At 50.8% G+C, this 14,766-nt stretch overlaps 1 long non-coding RNA gene across 1 annotated transcript in view; it reads left to right on the top strand.

The window, feature by feature from the left end:
* LOC144116302 (uncharacterized) overlaps positions 1–14,766 on the top strand; it is a 503,566-nt gene that overhangs the window by 197,435 nt on the left and 291,365 nt on the right. The window lies entirely within an intron of this gene.

Raw genomic sequence — 14,766 nt, 5'->3', positions numbered from 1 at the left:
TTTTTGTCGTTCGTTTCTGTTTGTCAGCATTTTTTTCAATAAATTATCAATTTGTTTCTTGCTTTTACATAAATTAGCACTTTATTGACCTGGCTTACTCTTTTTCAACCTCTTTTTTTCGTTTAATACCCTTTCAACATCCGAGACTGTTATGAGGTCGTCCCAAAACATCAACATCCATGGTTTTTATTTACCTCTAATTTCCCCACATCAACCATAGCTTCTTTGGTTTATTTATCGTTTATTAACCACATATAAACTATTTCAAAGATTCAACCTGCTTGTGCCTATTTTCCAGCAATTTCGACGACCACGACTCTTTTGACGTCCACCCATTATATTCACGTCTGGGACTATGACGTCTAATCGACTTATCAGACTTTAAATAATTAGTTATTCCGCATGAACCAAATTTGCCGTGCATCGACATTTTGTCATTCTCTCTCTCACAATAAATCATTTTTACTGGTAACACCTCCTCGAAGGATGCAATGGCTGCCGACACGTTTTGCGTCCACTTTCTCATGAAACGAAACAGCGAAGATAAGTAATGCTTTCGAATGAAAACGCTAGAGTGAAACTCGTCTAATTTTCTTTGTGCAAGTGGGCTTGGCAATGTGTATTGAAAGGAGGATTGAAAGGGACAATCCCCGATGCAGAACAACGCTATGTATCAGGCTTGCATCCCCCTTCGTGCAGAGAATGCCATTCGCGTCCTGCTCTCAACCCGCAAGCGATGCTAGCCCAGTCTGGCCGCTGCAGCCCTGTTTTCAAGGGAAATGTGATCAAAATGACAGGCTCGCGTTCGTGTTCACGGCAGTGTTTTCGCCGTAGGTTAAGCGTACTGTTATGACTGTGACTCCAGGTGACCATGAGAAGTCATTCACTGGCGGAGCCGTTCTCTGGATAGGGAATAATGCAAGCTGGTCTGGCAATCTAGGACGCTCCAAGGTGTCGCATTGAACGGGCATCACTCGGATCCTGCCGTCGATGTGGGGCGCGTGACGAGAATTTCTAACCGTGTTCCAGGGCGAATACATTTTTGTCACCTGCATTCTTCCTGCGTAGCAACCATGTCGCCATCTGTAAAAACAAGGCGTGACTGTGCATGTGATGGCGATTTCTACATCCGTACTTACCATGTGCCGGCTACGGCCTAGAAACACCGAGGGACACTGCGGAGCATTAGTAGTTTAAAAGACCTGCGCCAGACTTGGTAAGTGTGGACTCGTGGTCGACTCGTTAGGTGTAGACTCGGTGGAGAACACATGATGTGGACTCTCTTTGATGACGCCTTTCTGCGCTCTCTTCGACGCTCTTGTAAAAAAAATTATAAAAACTTTTTACTACGTCAAGAACATCCCAGAGAACATGCTCCTTCCAGGCACAGCCTGGAGCTACCCTGGTCATTCACCGAGAGAGAAATCAATAGCTTAACCTTCCCTTCTATTTTTTTTTACCAGGAATGAATTATATCTCCCTGCAACATTGTAGCGAATGAGCTTGCTCATAGTGTTTCCAGCAGCTTTCTCCCGATGCTCAGAATATGTTGGTGGATGCCCCCGTTCTCTATCTGATAGCCTTCACCTCACGTCTCCACCAACGCTCTCAACTCGCTCAGGTGAGCGCTCTAATATGTATTAGCGCCCTCGCGTTTACGTCGATGAGGTACGCTGAGGGCACAACCTTGACCACAGTTAAACATACTGCCTACTTACAGCCTCTCTTACCCACAACACTGGGCGTCGATTGGGTCACCCGCCTTGTGATTGCGGTGACTTCCCTGACGCTCCTCATCTTCGCTAGGACTCTCCGCGCCCTCTGCCCCCATTCTTCTTTAATGGCGTGGCAGATGGGCACAGTCACTCCGGCGCTGAACATGCACCTCTGTATTTAGATCCAGCTGGGAATCTCGGGCGAAAATCTCTACCATAGGATTGTTCAACTGTGCCCCGTGTTTGAGGTATCAATTCAATTAGGCTTTGATCTTATTTGTGCTGCATTGCTTTGACGTCTGAGTACACCACACAAAACGAAGTTTATGGCATAGAATAAACTAATTAAAATTACTGCGTCCCCATATGGGACTGTTTTTTAAGATCACCACAATATGATGCACGAACACCGCTGAGCGAGAGAGCCGACTAGAGATCATTTATCTACCCCATGTCTTCGCGTTCAGCGCAGAGAGCTATAAGGGCTAAGTTAGAATATCTGACATCTTTATTCACAGCATTCAGGTAGGAATATTTTTTTCATTTTCATCATTGAAGCTCTCCCAAAGTGCTCCACCAATCTGTTAATAAAATAAACCTCTTTTCAGCACAAAATGTAAAAACACAATATGAGAGCACCAAAGGAATACTTATGATGTGTAATGTGTATAGTATAATTGGTTTTCTGGAGAAAGCACATGGCGCAGTATCTGTCTCATGTACCATTGGACACCTGAACCGCGCCGTAAAAGAAGGGATAAAGGAGGGAGTGAAAGAAGAAAGGAAGAAAGAGGTGACGTTGTGGAGGGCTCCTGAATAGTTTCGGCCACCTGAGGATCTTTAACGTGCACTGACATCGCAAAGTTCACCGGCGCCTAAGCGTTTTTCCTCCATAAAAACGCAGCTTCCGTGGTCGGTTTCGAACCCGGGAGCTCCGGATCAGTAGCCGAGCGTCCTAACCACTGAGCCACCCGGCCGGGTAATGTGTATAGTATAATTTGGTCGCTGGGTCAGTGGACGCCTAAGTCGCGCTGTGAGTATGCGGTGTTCCTGCAGTCGCGTGTTTTAACTCATGAGAGGATCCTCTCGCAAATCCATGGCGGTGGCGTTTAGATGGAGGCGAAACGCAGAGGCGGGCCGTGGGCTGTGCGATGTCAGTGCAGGTTAAAGATCCCCTGGTGGACGAAATTATTCCGGAGCCCTCCATTACGGCACCTCTTTCCTCCTTTCTTCTTTTAACCCTTCCTTTATTCCTTCTCTTACGGCGCAGTTCAGGTGTAAGCCGGTATGTGAGACAGATACTGTGCCATTTCCTTTCCCCAAAACTAATTTTCAATTTTTCAATTTTTCAAGCTTGCCGCGGCTGCGTTTTTATGGAGGAAAAACGCTAATGCGCCCGTGTGCTGTGCGATGTCAGTGCAGGTTAAAGATCCCCAGGTGGTCGAATATTCCGGAGCCCTCCACTACGGCACCTCTTCTTCCTTTATTCTTTCACTCCCTCCTTTATCCCTTCCCTTACGGCGCGGTTTAGGTGTCCAACGATATATGAGGCAGATACTGCGCCATTTCCTTTCCCCCAAAAAACAAATTATTATTATTATTACTATTTTGCCCCGCGGCGGTGGCTCAGTGGTTAGGGCGCTCGGCTACAGATCCGGAAGTCCCAAGTTCGCACGCTACCGCGGCGGCTGCGTTTCGATAGAGGCGAAACGCTAAGGTGATTATGTGCTGTGCATGTCAGTGGTCGTTAAAGATCCGCAGGTAGTCGATGTTCTTCATCCGCCCTCCTCACACTACCTCTCCCCCCTGACACGACAGCAGAGGCTGCAGAGGAAGCCGCCATCGCAATTTCCATAACCCGCACGGAAGCCCAGCACATATTAACAGACTCCAAAACTGCATTTATAAATTTTGCGCGAGGCCGAGTCCACGTCCCTGCTTTTTGCATACTGGGCTCGCCCGATGCACCCCACCCCGCCATGTAGAACTTATATGGGTGCCAGCGCACTCCGAGAATCCCGGAAACGAGGCCGCCAACCTTTTATCCCGAGGTTCTTTAAATCAGGTTCAGGTGGCCTCGGATGGGGAATACGCGAGGAAGCGAATGCACTCGTTCAGCGAGATGACGCAGGCCTACAGATCCTCGCGCCAGCTCTACCCCCCGCCCCACCCCTCCCTAAATAACAAATACGAAACTCTCTGGCGCAAACTACAGACACACACACTCCCCTCACCCCTGACCCTAGCCCACTATCACCCCTCCTTCCCCACTCTTGCCTGCACCTTGTGGCCATAACCATTCGCCTCCTCCCTCCACATCCTCTCCCTCTGCCCGGCGGACCCTCCCCCGCGTGGCCTAGAGGACCTCAAGACCTGGGAGGACTGGGATTCCCTGCTGCGCTCCGAGGAACCGGCCGTATACAGACAATCGCCACCGGCCGGGCTGCCAGTGTTATGGACCTTAGGTACATAAACACTTGAGTGCAGTGGGGTCGCGCGAAGACCCAGGGGAGTGCCCCGACTTCCTCTCCAACAATAAAGTTTTCCTCTCCCTCTCTCTCGCCGATATGTGAGACAGATACTGCGCCATTTCCTTTTCACAAAATTCAATTTTTCATTTTTTTTTCAATTGTGTTTATCGCTTTGCGTGCGACACCTTTTTCTAAGATGACTCTTATTTTGATGGAGCGGCAGCGCATAGAGCACCGCCCCAAAGCTGCGGCATTGTATAGAAGCAAGCCACGCTGCGTCTCTACAATGCCGCAGCTTTGGGGGCGGTGCTCTATGCGCTGCCGCTCGTCACGGTGCGCAAGCCGTGCTGGAAGAAGCTCCAGCTTCAGCACCGCAAGTCCCTGCACGTGTGCCTAGGCCTGCCCAAAAACTCGCAGTGCGCCGCAACGTTGGCCGAGGCAGGAGCGTGGCCCCTTGAGCTCCAAGCAGCGCGCAGGGCACTGAATCACATCGACCGGCTTCACCGCGCACCGGACAGCGGCTCGCTGCTGGAGCGTATGCGCTCGCACCCGCGCTCACGAATGGGCGCGGCGCTGCTCGAGTATGAGCAATTGACCCAAGGCCCACCCCCCCTACGGCTCCTGCGCGCCCTGGCCTGCTGCCTCGGAGGTACAGCGAGAGATCGTCGGCATCGCGGGAAAGCGGAGCACACCCCTCTGCGCTGTGCAGCAGCTGGCCAGAGCCGTCATAAACGAGGAGCTCCAGGACCATCTCCTCGTGTACACCGACGGCTCAGTGGCCCGCGACAGCTGCTCCCTTGCTGCGGCGGCCACCATCCCCGCCCTGCGACTGCACAACCAGCAACACGCAGCCTTCCTGGGCTCCTCCACCACGGCGGAGTTGATGGGGATCCGGCTCGGGCTGGACCTGCTGCTCACCCTCGGCCCTCCGCTGCCCAGGAGTGCTCTGCTGTGCGACTCCCGCGCCGCCCTCAGCCGCCTGCAATCTAACGGCCGCGCTACCCCACTAGTGCGGGAAATTCGCTCGCGCATCGAGCGCCTCGCGCAGAGAGGTTGTGCCGTGCGTGCACAGTGGGTGCCCGGTCACTGCGGCATCGCCGGCAGCGAAGAAGCTGACGACCTCGCGACCGCTGCACACCAACTACCTGCCAGCGATCTGCCCCTTGCGCTGGAGGACGTGCGTGCGGCCATTCACGACCATCTCCGAACGCAGCACCCCGACCCACGCATCGCGGGAGGTGAGCGCATCAACAGTGTCACCGGCTGTCGCGCACTTACACGGTCACAACGTGCAATGATCCTCTGCGCGCGCATTGGCTGCGTGTGGCCCGGGGAACGACGGGTGCGTCACGGAATCGCGACGAGTGATGTGTGTGACGGATGCGGTGCAGTGGAAACACTAGAACATCTGCTCGTTCGCTCCTCCGCGTTCGCCGATGCTAGTCGCGATATGCTCGCGGCCTATAGGGCGCAGGGCATACTACCAGACTCCATCAAGACGCTATTGTGGCCGCAGGGCAGTGCGCGCACTCGTGAGCGAACTTTGGTGAGCCTCTGTGCATTCCTCGAACACACGGGCTTGACGTCCCGTCTGTTCTCCGTCAGGTAGTTACACGCAGTGACCGAACGCTCCGCGACTTCTACCTTGAACGAATAATAACTGGACGCCCCACTCCAGTTGTAACCTACACAGTGCTGTGCGCGTGTGTGATTTAATTCCTCTAAAATGAACTAATCACGCGCACAACCTGAACACATTTCTTATTGTGTAAATAGTTTGTACATATTACTTCCCCTGTCCTCTATTCCTGTCCCCTCACCTCTTTCATTTCATATCTCCATTCTGCCTGCTGTCCTTTATTTCCGCTGCCCCAGCTCAGGTGCTTCAGTATCGATGGCAGATGCCGGGGCTAGCAAAAATCTTTTCCTTCCTTTTTACTATTATTTTTAATAAAACCACTACCACCACCACCACCGATGAAGCGTCCGTTACAAATTAAACGCGGACAAGACAGTTTTATCACGAACAGCACAACGGCACGATCTTAGTGATGAGAAGCTTAGTACAAGCGCAGTCTAATTTAGGTCTAAAGGCGCGATCACTCTCCTTTAGATGCATTAATAAACCTCGGATTTATTTCTCCAGCTGCCCGTTATGAAGCTTTCTTCTTGTGTTCGCATTTCGGTTTTTTTCGTTTTCATGTGTTACTATTACGTACCTTGCAACCAACTCCGCCAGAATACATGTTTAATGAAGGAAGCAGCCCTCTGACCTCGCTCGCTTCAGGGTCCTCTGCGAGCCGCCGGCGTCATTTTTGATGTTTCGCTTGCGTGTACATTGAACATACTCGACAGGGGCACGCAGACGACGAGCGAACCCATGAGGTCGCCGGTACGCAGACAGCACGACAGACGTTAGAATCTCATACTCTGCAGTCCTGCTAACGTGGTGGGTAGACAATGAGCTGATTCAGCGCTGGCTGTTAACCAGGATATGGCAAAATAAAGTTGTTCGCGCAACAGTGAAGTACCATTCTGCCAACGATGCTGCACCTTCCAAGCTTTGTTGCGTAAATTTCCGTTATACGCACAGTGTATGGGTGTTGTGCGATGTCAGAGCATATAAAAGACCACCAAGTGGGCGATATTAATCCAAGTTCCACTAATACGCTCTTTCAAAGCTCATCTGCAGATGCCAGGCGTTAAACCTGGCATGCCTTACAATTTTTCCTAAGGACTAATATGAATTTCCGGACCCCGTAGAGTATCTGTTACGGGTCCAATTGGACTTATTTTTGGAAATGTGGTGGAGAGTTTGAAGGATGCTTCGCTCCCGCCACCGGTTGGCCCGGTATTGCACTAGCTCCGGGATCGGCCTTGTGTTTAGCGCGTCTTTACTATCCTGTCTTTCTATCCCGTCTTTCAACTCTCCTACTATCTGCACGTGGTAACGATTGTGGCTCGGCTTGAGCCAGTGAGCAGGCATGTGCTGTTTCATTTTCTTCCTTCCTGGCAACAACAGACAGACAGACCTATGCACTCATAATACTCACTACAAAGCCGTCCATGGAACGCGAGATAAAAGATTCAAAGAGCAGACGCAAAAGATGTCAGCGTGAGGAGCGCGCGAATAAAGGAGCCAGCGCAACGCGCGAGGTGAGCTGCATATATCAGGAAGAAGCAGGCGACAAACGTGGCGGCGGACCAGTGAAATGCCACAAAGGAGACAACCGCGATGCATGTCACGACGCACGCGCGTGTTTGCAAAAGCAGAGGGATGACACCGCCGCGGTTGGTGAGTAGTTTGAACGCTCGGCTGCTGATCCGGAGTACCCGGGTTCAAACTCGACCGCTGTGGCTGTATTTCGATGGAGGCGAAACGCAAAGGCGGTCGTGTGCTGAGCGATGTCAGTGCAATTTAAAGATCCCTAGGTGGCGGATGAATGGATGGATGAAGGTTAATTTCCAACAAAATAAGGTGATCTTTCCCACCCCCAACACGCAGGTCACGGGATGTGTGCCGCAGCCTCAGATTCAGACTTGGAGGTGTTGGGTCCCAGCAACCTCTTCAGCCAGTTGGACGAGCGGGAGCTAAAGCTCCGGCTCCGACCTGCGTAGCATGGTCCCCCAGGTGTCTCTATTGTGCATATTGTGCGTCCCCCGGGAGAGTTCGTACATTCCCATACTATGTTGTCGATGGTCCCTCTAGCGTCAGAGATTACGTTTATCGCTCCTGGTCATGGAGAACATGTGGTCCGTCTCCATGCGGCTGCTTGTCTGTTGTTTAATTTCGGGTCTCGCGGGAGTACCAGTCTGCGCTCCAATTTCTAATGCTGCGTGATCTCACATCTTACGATGCGCTTACCGCTCACTCGGTCATTGAGGGGCCGTGTAGCGGCTCTGCAGTAGAGATGTCGAGCCAGCTTGTGGGCCGCCTCGTTGCCGGGAACGCCTTCGTGTGTCGGAGTTGAAATTGTTTGAATTTTTCTATCCAACTTTCTCTGGCCTAGGATTCTGGTTCCTAAGGGCGAGATCCTTCTCTTGCTAACATGTTGTATTGCAGTTTTGCTGTCACTGATGACAAACTTCGCTTCCGTTCCATCGCAAGCTAAAGCGATCACAATTTCCTCGGCAACTTCTATGCTCCGCCCGCGCAATGTGGCAGCTATCGCAGGAATGCCCCGGTTGTTGACCACCGTTCCCACCGTAAATCCGCCACCACCTACCGCCGCGTCTACATAGGCCGAAATTTTGCGGAATCCAATTTCTATTTCCGGCGCTCGCTTTTGCCTCCTGTGTTTGTAATATTCAGGGTGCATGTTTTCTGGCAGGGGGGAATCATACCTATCTTCCTCCACCTTTTGCGTGGGACAACTATACGGTTTTACTCCAACTTTGATAAGAATGGCTCTCTCTGTCCACGTGAAGCTTAGCCTCTCAAATGGAGAGGTTCGCACCGCCTCCGCCAATTCTGCCCATGTGTTCTGTACCCCTAGAGGGATCAGCCTCTGTGTGGATGTGCTTATGGGGAGACCCAGAGCTCTTTTTACGCATTTTCTCATTAGAGACTCAATCTATTTCTTCTTACACCGTTCAAGTCAAGATAGAGCGTTACGTGGCCGACCCGGATGAATATGTACGCCTGTACCAGCTTATAAAAGTTTTTCATTTAACATTCGGCTCCTGCTGGCCACCCGCTTAATAAGCCTCATGGTCTGCATTGTGTGATTCTCCAGCCTTCTGACAGTCTCGCCATTATGTCGGTGTGACTGGAGAATCAGGCCCAAGGTTCTGATTTTCTCGACTATTGGTACCTCCTTACCCGCCACTTTAATTTTGATCTTGGACGGTGGCTTGCGCCTTAAATGCTTCGGTTTATATATAAATAATTGAGATTTTTGCGGCGAGTGCTCTAGGCCTGCCTCGGCTGCGTACTCGACTATGATGTCGGTGGCGACGGGGAGTAAGTTTTCGACGGCCGAATCACTCGCGGTTGACCCGAAGGGTGATATCATTCGCATATATACTAAATTTTATTGCTTCGAGCTTTTCCAATTTCTTGGGGAGCTGTCTGGTAGCAACGTTGAAGGGTAGGGGATTCAGCACCGATTCCTGGGGCGTACCCTTACTCCCTAGGTCAATTGCGGGGGAATTCAGCGTTAGGAACTTCATGCAGGCAGTTCTGCCTGTCAGGAAGTCTACGATGTACCAATATTTCCTGTTACCTACAATAACCTTGTTCAGCCCTTCCAGGATCACCTCATGCTTCACGTTGTCGAAAGCCTTCGTGAGGTCCAGCCCCAAAATGGCTTTCACAGCTTTCGGCCATGAGTCTATTAAGTTGTTTCATTTGGAGCATCTCACCCTGCAAACGGACCCCGAGAGTCCAACGATGGCCGGCAATAGCGTTAGTAAGGATACATCTCCAGATCTGACTTTCTCGAAAAACGAAAATGTTTAGAATGCCATAATTCAGATGAAAATGTTGGCAGCGACCACTACATATTTGTTGCAATACTGAAACAAGCCTTAAAACGCGCAGGGCTCGCGCACCGGGCGTCGTTGAGTTGAATCAATTTAGAGATACCAGGAGGGCTCAGGAACTGCAGCCCATCTGAAACAAAAAATAATGGACGAAGGCGGTCAAATCAGACGCTAGAGAGGCGACAGAAACACTAGTAGGGGGTTAGGCCCCAGAGAATGCGGATAGCCGTCTTCTGCATATTTGGGGAGGTAAGCAAAGCATGGAGCGTCGTCTCATAAAGCAGAAATGTAACCGCAACATCAGAAGGAGGATTGCAAGACATAGTAAAGAAATCGAAATTTATGCTTTCAAATTATGCGGACAAAACTGGGACATGTGTGACGAAATTAATGGGAGCATGAATCTCTCCAAGACGAGGAACTTCCTCTGGCTATGCTGAACCCTGAAAACTCGAAGACAAAATCCGGTGTAAGATTGGCCAAAACGAGGCACGTTTTCGAAGGGGACAATGATACTCTCATTAACAAATTAATTGAGACGTACGTGGTGTATACTTCACGAACTCGACTTCCTGACTATGGTAGAGCGCCTAACGAGGCGCTGGACACCCCATCACAAAGGCAGAAATAAGAGCAGAGATTCTAAGATGAAGACGAAATCGGCTCCTGGCCCTGGCGGGGTACCGACCAAAATGCTGAGGAACCTAAACGATTACTCCATTAGGTATCTAAGAGGGTATATCCTGGAATGCTGGGAAAAAGGCGAGCTCCCACAGCAGTGGAAGACGCCAAGCATTATTTTAACACCGAAACCAGGGAAGCCTCCTCAATTGGAAAATTTGCGACCAATTTCCTTAACTTCATGCGTTGGGAAATTGATGGAGCACATCGTCCACATGGCCAGGATTCTGGTTCATCCGCTCCTAGTTCACAACGCCGCCACCACGGGCCGCATGAAGTTGAGCTCCTCCTCCTTCTCTTACATTCTTCCTCCCGGTTTGAGAGAGAGACGCTAGTAAGCTTCGCCCATTGTCCGCTTTGTGTGTCCTCCCCTCAAGCCAAGCTCCTCGGGAGGGGGGCACCCTTCGCGTTTCTGTTTTTTTTTCCACCCAGCGTGTTCGAAACGGGCTGACTGTGCGGCTCCCCTAGTCTGTTCCTTTACTGCGGTGCAAGAAAAGAAATAAGTCGGGTTGGGGTTGCAGCGGTGTACACGCCCCGTCTTTGTCCGACTTTGAGGGGCGATTTGCAAAAACTACTGGCGGTATATATGCACATCACACAAGATATGGCTAAACGTTCCAGAATTGTGCCAAGGCCCAGCTATCACTCAGTGAGTCCAGAGCATAATGCGTGGAATAGAATTTTTTTAGCGCTGCACCCAAGTTCTCCCCGTGGGACGGTTTGTGTCTTCATGGTAAATGGTGTTTTGCTGTACAGAAAATCTGATGACTGGTGACAGAACAGAACTAGCGGCCGTATAAGCATCAGTAAGAACCTTGTGTTGCGCATTTGTTTACACGTCAGTGTTTTTATTTTTTCGAAAGAGGTTGCAGTTATAACCTGACTCACCATAATTGTCAAGTTTTTTCGCAACCGGGAAAAAAATTACGGACAACGATTAAGTCTACTGACGAGCTGTGAAGGAGAAAGCTTGCAGCGTGGTGTTCGGCTGCGGCGATGGCGTGCTGCTCTAATGCAATGGCCAGCCAAGCTGATCAGTTCACGCCGCCCGAATGGAAGTTGATGAAGGCGACGATACCCAAACCCAGCTCGAGCCCCTGTGCTTCCTTTTTTCGAGTTGAGTTGAGTTGTCGACAGAAGTACGAAAGGAAAAGCACGGGCTTGATTACTGGCTCAATGCGGAGCCACGCCCAGCTGCCTGCGTGCTGATAGTAGGAGGTGAAAGATGGGAGTAAAGAGACAGAAGAAAAGCGCGCGCAATAGCCCGTAGGCCACGGGCCAATCCCGGAGGCAGTGCAATACCGGGCTGACCTGTGCCAGAGTGCGTTACGCCAAGCACTCCGCCATACTTTCAAAAATATGCGTAACACCCAAGCCTCAAGGGCCCATATGAGATATTAAGCCAGGTATGTGAATGGCATCCCCCTTCGAAAGCGGACCGGGGATTGAGCCACACCCGAATACTCGATCCTGTGCTTCCTTGCTATCGCTCCCCTTTATATTTCTCCTCGATATCATTTCCCTTTCTCCTCCGCCGGCTGCAGCTCGGGTGGTTAAGATATTAGATAGCAATTGCCACGGCCGGCAACATTATTTTCCTTCACTTTTGATGCGAAAGCTTCACTATGCTACCTCGTAACGATTTCGCGGTGCTTACGGTTTTGACCTTCAAGTGGGCCAGAGGTCAGTCCTCTCACGGCGTGGTTCGAGCGTCCACCGATATATGTGAGACAGTTACTGCGCCATTTCCTTTCCTCAAAACCAATTTTAGAAACTAACCTTGAAAGTAAAAATTGAAAATTGGTTTTTTCAGAAAGGAAATGGCGCAGTATCTGTCTTTCATATCGGCTGACACCTGAACCGCGCCGTAAAGGGAAAATGGAGGGAGTGAAAAAAAAAGAAGAAAAAGGTGCCGTAGTGGAGGGTTCTGGAATAATTTAGACCACCTGGGGATGTTTAGCGTGCACTGACATCGCGCCCTATCCACTGAGCCAATGCGGCGGGTTCCCTTCGTGGGTGCGGAACCCACTTCGGAAAGTATTTTATTTACGAAACTTAATTTTTCTTTTTCTGATTAGGTCACGTGGTTTTTCCAAACCTCTGGGGAGGACAACGCCTGATTTTCCTCCTTATGAGCTGCTATGCTTTCGCAAAAATGAAAATATGCTGCCTTCTACTTACGAACGGCGCTGATCATTTTACCTAGGCTGCTTGCACACAACATGTGTTTCCTGCATTTATACACAAGTATGGTGAGAGGTTGCTCAGCGTACAAATTATTGAATAATACCATTTAAACGTGTAACCATTTTCGGGATGCGCTTGATTAGGACTTGTACCTGCATGCACGTTACTTTCTGGCGCCCTAGTTCACTGCCTTTTTCTGCATGTGTGTGTGTGTGTATGTTGGGCTGAGTGTGTAGGTGTGCGCGCGCGCGCCACGGTAGAGTCCATTGCATGCAGTGGCGCAAAAACGCGGAGCTCCCACTTGGCTTGTCGCAAGTTTGGCTTGGTTAGGAGGGCGAGGGCCGGCTCAGGATGTGAAGCTTTTAAGTTCCATGGCTGATCACCGGCCTGTCTTATGACGTAGGGATAATGTAAACAGGAAATTCGAGAATGTAACATGCAACCAGATCCCTCGGATTTTTTTTTTCATCACATTACTCCGCATGAACATGTCCAGATATCGAGAACCACACGCTCGAGACAACACAGGCTTTTTGCGCGCGTGGTTTTCTTCCACCGGCCTTGAGGAAACGCGCGCGCCCATTTTCATACGACAGTAATTCATGTCCCCATAAAAAAAAGACATGCTATGCTTGATGAATCGTTTATCTTCAAGACAGTCACGTTTCCATGCCTGCCCCCCAAGTCGCCACGTGCTGGTCGGCCATGGCGGCCTCGTCGACGGCGACGTGCGCAAGCAGTCATATAGGAAAAGAGCGGGCTTTCTGCGCACCTATTCGCTCCCGTTAGCCGCCGCCTCATCAACCGTCGTCGGACGACGTGCGAAAATTATCTGGTAGGTCCACATTGGTGGCGGCGCTCACCACCGGGTGAAAATCGCCGGCCTCACGCCGTAAAAACGCCTCATGCATCCCGGCATTAAACGCTGCGGCTGAGCGGGGTTAAGATACTAGATCACGATACCTGGTGACATAACCAAGCGCCGTCACATGTCCGAGATGGGAGGTGCACAGGCGGGTGGCTGTTGGCTGGTTATACGGTTTTTTTTTATTCGAGAAGTGTGCCATGAGGCATAAGTTGAAAAAGGAAAGGGGGGAAGGAATGCACGGGATTGAAAGTTAAAAGAAGGAGTGAAGAACCGTTGCGCTGAGGTAGTCGCAGAGGTTGTTAATGAAACGGTTGTCCATTGTCCACTTCACGAAGTCACTTTCGCGGTTCCACCGCAGGCCCACCTCCCTGAGGAGCCGTTTTCTGATAGCAGCCGTCGCTGGGCACGTCCACAACAAGTGCCGCACATCACATATGTCCGGTGCAGCGCCACAGTGAGGGCACCTGTCAGGTAGTGGCAGATCTTTGGCACGCCACCGATGACGGACAGATGGTGTCAGAGCCGCCCCTGCCCGAATCCGGCGCACGGATACCTCCTCCTGCCGAGTAAGACTACGGGGGAGAGGGTGCGAACACGGAGGAATTGGAGCGCCTGTTCGCTGGCGCAGAACTTCGGAATCAGAAACGTGGAACAGGAACGGATCTGGGGGAAGAGGGGAAGGTGGCGGATCGTCTAATGTATGAAGATGAGTCATAGCATCCGCTTGAATGTTATGTGGATCCTGGGCATGGCCGCGAATCCAGTGTATGCGCACAGGACATGGATACTTTGCGCAGAGCACATGAATAGATTGTGAAATCTGGAACGTTCGTCGAACAGCCTTCAGCTGTTTAAGGGCGGCGCGGGAGTCGGTGTAAATGTAAACTGTATTGAATGTTGGAACGAGCGGAAAGGAAGCAATGGCATTGTAAATGGCTTGAAGTTCCAATGCCAGGGGAGTGCACGTATCCGCAGTATACGTTGCGCGAGAGTTGAGATGCGGATGAGATGGACTATACACAGCAGTAACTCCCCTCTCTGCAGAATGAGATGCATCCGTGTAGAATATGCACCCTTCAGGCAGATACGCTGCTGATACCGACGGGGAAACAGTGGGGCGATTGTCAGTGAGCTGGCAATAGGACCACGATGGAAGTGTCTTTAAACGATGAAGTTTGAGAGACTGTTTTCGAGCTCTATTTGCCACCCGTTGGTCGATGATTTCACTGAGTGTATTAAGTTGGGCGTACTCCTGTAGCACAGGTATGGGTGTTAAACGAGGCAGATATGTTATGACACGCATAGCCTCACGATTGATAGCTTCAAAGGAGTCCCACTGTCTGCGGATGAGACGTTGAAA

This window comes from Amblyomma americanum, chromosome 1, assembly GCF_052857255.1.
Source record: "Amblyomma americanum isolate KBUSLIRL-KWMA chromosome 1, ASM5285725v1, whole genome shotgun sequence".
NCBI lineage: Eukaryota > Metazoa > Arthropoda > Arachnida > Ixodida > Ixodidae > Amblyomma > Amblyomma americanum.
The sequence above is the reverse complement of the archived record's forward strand: the minus strand, read 5'-3'. Positions and strand labels throughout refer to the sequence as shown.